The sequence below is a fragment of the Artemia sp. Qi Xiang Cuo genome, chromosome 17 (assembly GCF_049724085.1).
Source record: "Artemia sp. Qi Xiang Cuo chromosome 17, ASM4972408v1, whole genome shotgun sequence".
NCBI lineage: Eukaryota > Metazoa > Arthropoda > Branchiopoda > Anostraca > Artemiidae > Artemia > Artemia sp. Qi Xiang Cuo.
Genome location: NC_142810.1, coordinates 45,897,037 through 45,906,402, shown reverse-complemented (window position 1 = coordinate 45,906,402; position 9,366 = coordinate 45,897,037).

Here is a 9,366-nt window from a genome sequence, read left to right as displayed (position 1 = left end):
ATCAAAAACTTTCAGATGGTTATACAATCTTTTATGCATGACCTTTTCATATAACTTTGAAAACAAAGACAACATCAAAATCGGTCTCAAATTCTAAGGATCTGTCTTCAGACCTCCTCTATGCAAAGAGATAACCATAGCTTCTTTTAATCACGAAGGAAACTCACCCTTTTTTTCAGAGATAAGTTAATCAAATTTACAAGGCCGGGCAACAAATGTACTAATACTAATTTAAGTGTTTGCAGATTGAGACCATCACTCACAGAGGAATTTGACTTCATAAATCCTATTATTTGCTTCATCTCCTCTATATTAGTTTCAGCAATGTTCATGTTTACCCCCAAACCTCTTTCATCTTTAAAAGGTTCGGCAATTTTACTCCTATTACACAAAATTTCACTTACCGATTCACCTATTTCTGAAAAATACTCACCCAAAACATCAGAAATTTCCTTCCTTACAACAAATATTCTATTGTCAACTTTTAGGCTAGCTGTATTTTCATTCTTCTTGCAACCATTTAATAATTCATTAATAGTTTTCAACGTACCTTTCGTGTTCCCTTTATTATTTTCAAATTTCATCCCATAATATTTTTGAACAGAAGATCTGCGAAGCCGATTAGTTTAATTGCGAAGGTTTTTGAAGTGATTGAACACCTCCTCTGACTCTGAATTCAAATAAAGTACGTACAAATCATTTCTTTTCTGGATTAGTTGAAGAAGCTCCTGGGTTACCCATGGTTTTTCTAGGAGTATTCTTCTTCACCTTGACAGTCCTTATTGGACATGTTGGATGAAATATCGGTTGAATAATACCTATATACTTATCGAATGCAGCGGATGGACTTTCATATTCATCATAAACATCTTGCCACGAAAGAACACTCAGTTTTTGCCTAAATCTATCAATATTCTCTTTTTTAGTAGCTTTTTCTTTGTCCTTTTTATTTTTGGCTTTTGTGTACGTAGGAAGGAAATCAGTGCCACCACAGGAAAATGATCAGAAGACTCACAAATTATTACATCAGCATAAGAGGTAGCAAGTAGGCGAGATCGAACAAATATGTTACCGATTAATGTTGCTGAATGCTGAGTAGCGAGCGTTGGAATTCCTACTACAGGATATAGATCATGACTAACCATAAGGGTAAAAAACTCTAAATTATCATTATTCAAACACAAAAGATCAAAATTAAAATCACCCATGCAAATGAACTTGGAAGTACTCAACAGGATCTCATCCAAAACTCAACCAAAACAAACTGCAAACTCTTCCCATTGTATACTCGGTGGCTTATATACCTCACTTATCAAAATCTTATTCCCACCAATTTTCACCTCAAGAGTAAGAGTTTCAACCTTACCTTCTATTCAAATGGATTAATCCTCCTTCACATTAGCCACAAGATGCTCCTTAACTAGAAATGCTAAACCTCCACGTGTCATGTCTTTCTATTTTTTACAATAAGCTGGTATCCTGGAAAATTAAAAAGTAACAAAGAATGTTCTGACGTTAAAAAAGTCTCACATAAACCTATCAGGGTAAAGAATATGTCCAGCTCAGAAAGGATTATTTTCAAAGGTCCTTAGTCTTTCACCACAACTGTCAAATAACTTGGCACAATACATCTTCAAAAAAAAAGAAAGAAAAAAAAGTAAGCTGCCTTATGTCTGACCCATTCGTTGACATCAATACCAATTCAAAACTTAAACAAACAAACAATCAAACTCACAAACAAACAAACAAACAAACAAACAATAATTGTTACCAAACAAGAAAAAAATATTTTTCTAATTTATTTCTTTAAATCCTATATTATTTCCTTGAAATTTTTTTATTACCTGACAAAAAATAATGAAACGAAATTGAGTTCAAATTAAAATGAAATTCCGAGGCAGGTACATGAAGTCATTTCGTGAAATCTGAGGAGTTGCTAAATGAAAAAAGTGACTGAAAATAATATTTTTTTAAATTTCAATGCATATAAAGGTAAAACTCCGACAGATCTGAACAGTCGTAGTTAGCGCAATGATCAAGAAACACATAATGTTTCCAATATTTGCTGCAACATTGAGTAAGTCTTTTACAAATATCTTTTCTTGTAATTCTTCATGAAATGGGCCTTTAAACCCTCCATTTCTAAATATGAAACTTGGCAAGTTCACCCTAAAAAGGGAGGTGGTCTTGGGGTTTTCATATTACACGTAGAACCTTTCACACTAGCATTACTTTAGATATTATGCTGGATTATGTAATCTTATGGAGCAAATTTGTCCGTGACGCAGATATTTCCAAGTACGCCCAGGTTAAATTTCTCTTCAAATATTATAATTTTACAGTTCCTTTGTAAACATACTAGGATTGTTCTTTAATGCTAGGAATAAACATTTTCAAACAATTTGTGGTAACAAACTGTAAGTAAGGAGAAACGCGGCTCAATAATAACGGTAACTCTTAGACCCAGCGCTCACGAGGCAAATGTTTTGAACCTAGAATTGCTAACCAATTGCGCACGCAGCTGTTTTGTGACCATGGGCTTGAAGTAGAGCGGGGGCCCGCCCACTAGGCAATCAAGATGAGACTGGTTTCCAATCAGTCTAAAACCGGTTCTGTATGAGCCTCCAGCCGTGGTCACAGTTGCGTTGCAAAATATTGTCCCATACATTTTCGGAAGCTACCGCTTTGATATTGTCCGATTATTTTGGCTCCCAACATGTCAGACCAGGAATTAAACGTGAAATTCGCAGGAGAAGTGCAGAAGCATGAAGAGCTGTACAACTATAAACTTCCAGCGAGAAAAATATATTGTTTCCAGGCATGGGCACCCAAAGACGGAATTTTAGGGGGGGGGGGGGGCTTACCTGGTCTAATCGCACTTCCAGTGCTGTATAATTGAAATCTCAAGACAAAATATCACAGGCATGGCGATAGCGCTGCCTAATTAAAGAGCGATGTGGGCACAATATATTGTTTTTTTTAGAACAAGGCACTTCTTCTAGAAAGAAATGTCATAGGAACTTCAAAAGAGCTCATGGAGGGCAACCCTCCCCCACGTCAATCACTTCCCCAAACACATCCAATCAAAATTTTGAGATATCCATTTTGTTCAGTGTAGTTTAAAGGTCCGGAAATTATGACTTTGAGAATGAAACCCCCCCCTTCAACCCTCAGAGCAAGGGTTTTAAATTATGACCTGTGGGGATATATAGTTTCGTATAGAGAGGGTGGTCGCATAAACCTCAGAGGGGACTCATTTGATTGGTAATCAGAAGTTCTACTGGCCTTTTAACAGTCAAAAGTAATTGGAGGTCATCCAGCCCACCCCCTCCTACCCTGTACACCAATCATTTCCCCAAACACATTCAATCATAATTTTTTAGATAGCCATTTTGTTCAGTGTACTTGAAAGGTCCAGAAATTATGTCTTTAAATATAACTCCCCAACCCATATAGCCCTTAGGTCAAGGGTTGTAAGTTACGCCCTGGGGGCATTTAAGGTTTTTATAGAAATGGTGGTGGTATAAACTTCAAAGAGGGCTAATTGGATTGGCAATCAGAAGTTATAGTGCTCTTTTTAGAGTCAAAGTGATCAGAAGGCAAAAAGCCCCCCCCCCCACACACACACACACGTTGTATTTTACCGAAACACATCCGATAAACATTTTAAGATGGCCATTTGTTGTCGTAGAAACTTCGAAAAGGGCTCAGTCGGTTGGTAATTGAAAAGGCTAGTGCCTTCTTTAATAGTTAAAAGTGATTGGAGGGTAACCACCCCCCCTCCACGCCAATCATTTCCCCAAACACTTCCAGTCGAAATTTCGAGACATTTATTTTGTTTGACGTAGTTTAAAAGTCCCGAAATTATGTCTTTAAGGATAAGAACCCCCTCACAGTCCTCAGTGCAAGGGTTGTAAGGTATGCCCCGAGGGCATTTAAGGTTTTTATGGAAACGGTGGTTGTGTAAACTTTGGAGGGGGCTCATTGGATTGGAATTTGGAAATTGAAGAGCCATTTTTAAGAGTCAAATTTATCGGAGGGCAGCTAACCCCCCCCCACGTCATATCCCCCCCAAATGAATCCGATAGAAATTTTAAGATAGCCATTTGTTCAAGATCTCATCAGACGGTCCTTGGGGTTGACACAACTTCCCAAAGTATGGGGATAAGGGCTTTAAGTTTTGCCCCGGGGGGATTTAAGGTTTTTATGAAGAAGTGGTTTTGTAAACTTTAGAGGAGACCCATTTAATTGGAATTGCATACTTCTAGTTTTATTCCCAGAATCAAGTGTGATGGAGCGAAAATAGCCCCCCCCTCTCCCTGATATCCTCTTTTCCCCAAACACAATCGATTGAAATTGTGAGACAGCCATTTTGTAGCCAATAGTCCAAAGAGAATCTAACAATGTCTTCAGTAATCAAATAAATGAAATATTCAAGGCGGACGCTGAACTAAATCAAAACAAACTACTGAGCATGTAAACTTTCAAAAAGGTGACAAAGCAATACCTCAAGAACAACTTATATCATTAAGTTAGACCTTTAAGAGTAAGTTGTGGGGGATTTTGAACTAGCCAGAAGGCACTATGTGTATACTTTTTGTACTGCCACTACAGTTACTGTAACTAATGACGCTAAGAGCATTAAGGTGAAACTTCTAGGAAGTGTTCAGGGGACGTTCCAATTAAACGAAAAAACTGTATACATGCAGGTTTTCAAAAAGGCATATAATATCATAGGCAGCACCACTCTATAATAGCTAGAAATATCATTGAAACATTTAAAGAAGCTAATTCGATTCAAAATTAAAAGTTCTAGGGTCCTTTCTAAGAGTAAATATGTACTAGATAGTGCGACATTGACACTTTTGGGACGTTTCCAAATTGTCGAATTTCAATACGTTCTGCAACTGAGACCCTGAACCAGTCAGACAAAAATGATTCATAGAGCTTTGAAAAAAGTGGTGTTAATGTTATTGTTCTAACTTTGTCAAAATCGACCACGGCACCTTTTTTAGGGACTGGAGTTACGTACCCTTGTTTCCAAAGAGCCAGGAATTTGCCTGTTTTTGTGATCTTGTTGAAAATATCTACCAGTAGCTCTGAGATTTTATCGAAGAAAGCTTTTAAGAGTACGATCAGAATATCTAAAGGGCAGATACTGGTTCTTTTTAATTTTTGGATTTTGTTTGTTATCTCAGATTTTGTGATTGTTGGTAAATTATCTTCAGAGGTTTAGGAGGAAATTCTTTTCGGATTCAGGGGTAGGCAACGCTGGGAAATCAAACTAAGGTGGCGTTTTAGGTCGTTTGCGGTTTTTATAGGAGGCTCATTTAAGTTAAAGTTTAATTATTTAGGTTATTTGCCACATATAAGTTTTATTTACTCATACCAATTTTCTGGATGAGTGATGTATAAGTGATTTATTTTGTTTTTGTAGAAATTTGACGCAGCCAGATGAAGTCGTTTCTTTAAATTTTTCCTTAATTTCTTTGCCTGTAAAAGTTTTCCTTCTTTTTGGCATTTAATTTTTTCCAGAACTATTTTTTTAAGGTTATGATTGAAGAACGGTTTGTCATTGGAAAACTTTTTCGTTCTTTTTTTTTCCGGGAATGATCCACTGTAGTGTTTAGTTCGGAGTCTATTTAGCCGTAAGACTTTGTCATTAACATCTTCTGCAATTATAATTTCGCTCCAAGTTTTGCTTTTTATCCAATTTCCGAATTCCAATAATCCTTTATCTGTTACTGGTCTGGAAAAAATTTCGGTAACCTTATAATTGTGTTTGGCAAAATATGGGATAATCATAGGCACCACAATCGCGCTGCCTAAGTAAAGAACGGTGTTGGTACAATGTATTATTTTTTTCCATACCAGGGCACTTCTAATCGAAGGAATTGTCGTAGAAACTTCAAAAAGGGCTCACTCGATTGGAAATTGGAGTGGATAAAGCCCTTTTAAATAGTCGAAAGTGATTGGAGGGCAACTACCCCCCCCCCCATGCCCGTCATTCCCCCAAATATATCCAATTGAAATTTTGAGGTGGCCATTTTGTTCAGAGTGGTTGATTTCCAGATAGAAAATATGTTTTTGAGGAGGACACTCCCCCACAACCCTCAGGGCAAGGGTTTTAAGTTATGCCCTGGGGGCATATAAGAACGAAGTTGGCACAATCTATTACTTTTTTTTCCTTTGGAGCAGGGCACTTCGTATCGAAGAAGTTGTCGTAGAGACTTTGAAAAGGGCTCATTCAATTGGAATTTGGAGTGGCTTGTGCCCTTTTTAATAATCGAAAGTGATTGGAAGGCGACTAACACCCCTTCCACGCCCACCATTTCCCGAAATACTTCCAATCAAAATTTTGAGATAGCCATTTTGTTCAGCGTAGTTGATTTCCACATAGAAATTATGTTTTTGAGGAGGACACTCCCCCACATCCCGTAGGGCAAGGGTTGTAAGTTATGCCCTGGGGGCATAAAAGGTTTTTATAGAAGGTTTTGTCGTAGAAACTTCAAAAAAGGCTCATTTGATTGGAAATTCAAATTGGAGGGCAGCTAACCCCCCTCTCACGCCCTTCTTTTCCCCAAACACATCCAATCAAAATTTTGAAATAGCCAATTTTTTCAACGCAGTTTTAATTTCTGGAAATTAGGTCTTTGAGGATGAAAACAGTCCACAGCACTCAGGGCAAGGGTTGTAAGTTATGCCCTGGGGCATGTAAGGTGTTTATAAAAGAGTTGTCGTATAAACTTCAAAAAGGGCTCATTCGATTATAAATTGAGTTATGCCCTTGGGGGTTTCAGGGATTTTAAGGGTTTTAAGTTATGCCCTGGGGGCACATAAGAACGAAGTTGGCACAATGTATTATTTATTATTTTTGTTCCTTTAGAGCAGGGCACTTCCTATCGAAGAAGTTGTCGTAGAAACTTCAAAAAGGGCTCATTCAATTGGAAATTACAGTGGCTTGTGCCCTTCTTAATAGGCGAAAGTGATTGAAAGGCAACTAACACCCCTTCCAGTCCCACCATTTCCCCAAACACATCCAATAAAAATTTTGAGATAGCCATTTTGTTCCACGCAGTTCAAAGTTAAGGAAATTATACCTTTGAGCAGGACACTCCCTCCAGAGTCTTCTGGGCAAAGGTTATAAGCTATGCCCTGGGGGCATATAGGGTTTTTATTGAAATCTTCGTCGTAGAAACTTTTATAAGGGCTCATTCGATTTGAAATCAAAGGGCTAGTGCCCCTTTTAATAGTCGAAAGTGATTTGAGGGCAACTAATTACCCTCTCCCGCCCACCTTTTCCTCAAACACATCCAATCAAAATTTTTAGATAGCCATTTTATTCAACATAGTTGAAAGTTTTGGAAATTAGGTCTTTTAGGATGACAATGCCTCCCCTTATATGCCCTGGGGGCATATAAGGTTTATATAGACAGTTGTTGTAGAAATTTAAAAAAGGGCTCATTTGATCAGAAATTGAAATTGCCCTTTTTAATAGTCGAAATTGATTTGAGGGCAACTAACCCCCCTCTCACGCCCCCCTTTTCCCCCAACAAATCCAATCAAAATTTTCAGATAGCCATTTTAGATGAGAACGCCTCCCCACCCCCCCCAGCCCGCAGGGCAAGGGTAGTAAGTTATGCCCTGGGGGCATATAAGGTTTTTATTGAAAGCTTTGTCGTAGAAACTTCAAAAGGGCTCATTCAAACGGAAATTGAAAGGGCTAGTGCCTTTTTTTAGAGTTGAAAGTGATTGGAGAGCGACTAACGCCCCCGTCATGCCCACTATTTTCTCAAACACATCTAATACAAATTTTAGATAGCCATTTTGTTTAACGTAGTTAAAAGTTCTGGAAATTAGGTCTTAGAGGATGACAACCACCCTAACAACACTTAGGTTAAGGGTTGTAATTTATACCCTGAGAGCATATAAGGTGTTTTTAGAAAGCGTTGTTGTTTCAAAAAGGGCTCATTCCATTGGAAATTGAAAGGCCTAGTGCCCTTTTTAATAGTCGAAAGTGATTGGAAGGCTTGACATTTTTATAGTAGAGATCGATGTGTGTATAATGCATTATTTTTTGTTGTTGTTGTTGTTTAGACCAGGGCACTTCATATCGAAGGAGTTGTCGTGGGAACTTCGGAAAGGGCTCATTCAATTGAAAATAGAAAGAGCTGATGCCCTTTTGATAGTCGAAAGTGATTGGAGGGCAACTAATCCCCCTCCCATGCCCAACCTCCAATTTGCCCATTATGTTTATAAATTAAATGTCACCTTCATATCAAATCAAAATGCACTGTTTAAATGCTAATTCCCAATAATACATCTCAGCAGTATCCCAAGAACGACTGAGGGTATTATGTTCAAACTTTCGGGGCAACTTCTGCTCTTAAAATTTAATCAAATCAAAATAGCATAGCTGTATCCAAGCTATCAAAGAAAGTAAACAGATTTTTTTTTTGCGAATGGTATCAAGTTTTCAATTTCAGATTAACTAAAGGAGGCCATGGGCGCCCATATGGGGGGCGGGGAGGGGGGCCACGTGGCCGCCCCCCCTGGCTGAATGAATCTGCCTTATTTTTATATTTTTGTTCTGAGATTTCTATTATATAGCATTAAAAGTAGCAATTAGACGAAGTTTGCCCCCACCTGGAATTCAGCTTATGGGCGCCCATGAAGGAGGCATGAAACTAAATTAAACACTACTATTTGTGTCCAGATTTTTAAAAGGGTATATGTTGTAAGAAATTGCTGAAAATTTTTCTCCAGCATACAAACAGCAGGCCAAACTATAAAGTCTTAAAATAAAATGTAAAGATTTAAAGTTTTTTTTTCTTTTTCCCTGAAAAGACTATTTCAATATAAAATGAACAGAAATTAATTAAAAAAAACTTTTTCCACAAAATAAGTTTTCAAAGAAAAAAAAAGAATTCCATTAACCCAAAAATGAGTAAGAATAAAATCAAATAATCTTCCAAGCGTGAAACTACCACAAATCAGCATCAATAAATAAATGAAACCCAACACGAACAGAAATTACAATAAACAACCGAGTCAAACTCAAAACGAGCAGAAATTAACATAAGTTGGGCTCAAAACCCCTATGCCTTCCCAAGGCCAGAATATAATTTGTACTTTACTGAAAAAAATATAAAAATTTTTGCTTTTATAACTTTAATAAATCAAATAATATTAAAATTTTGATTACTAAATATCATTATATGTAAATTAAACTGACAATGCACTTTCATTTGTATTTTTTTCAGTAAAGCGCAAATTATATTCTGGCCTTGGGAAGGCATAGGTGTTTTGAGCCCTACTCATTTTAATTTCAACTTGTTTTGAATTTGACTCGGTTATTTATTGTAA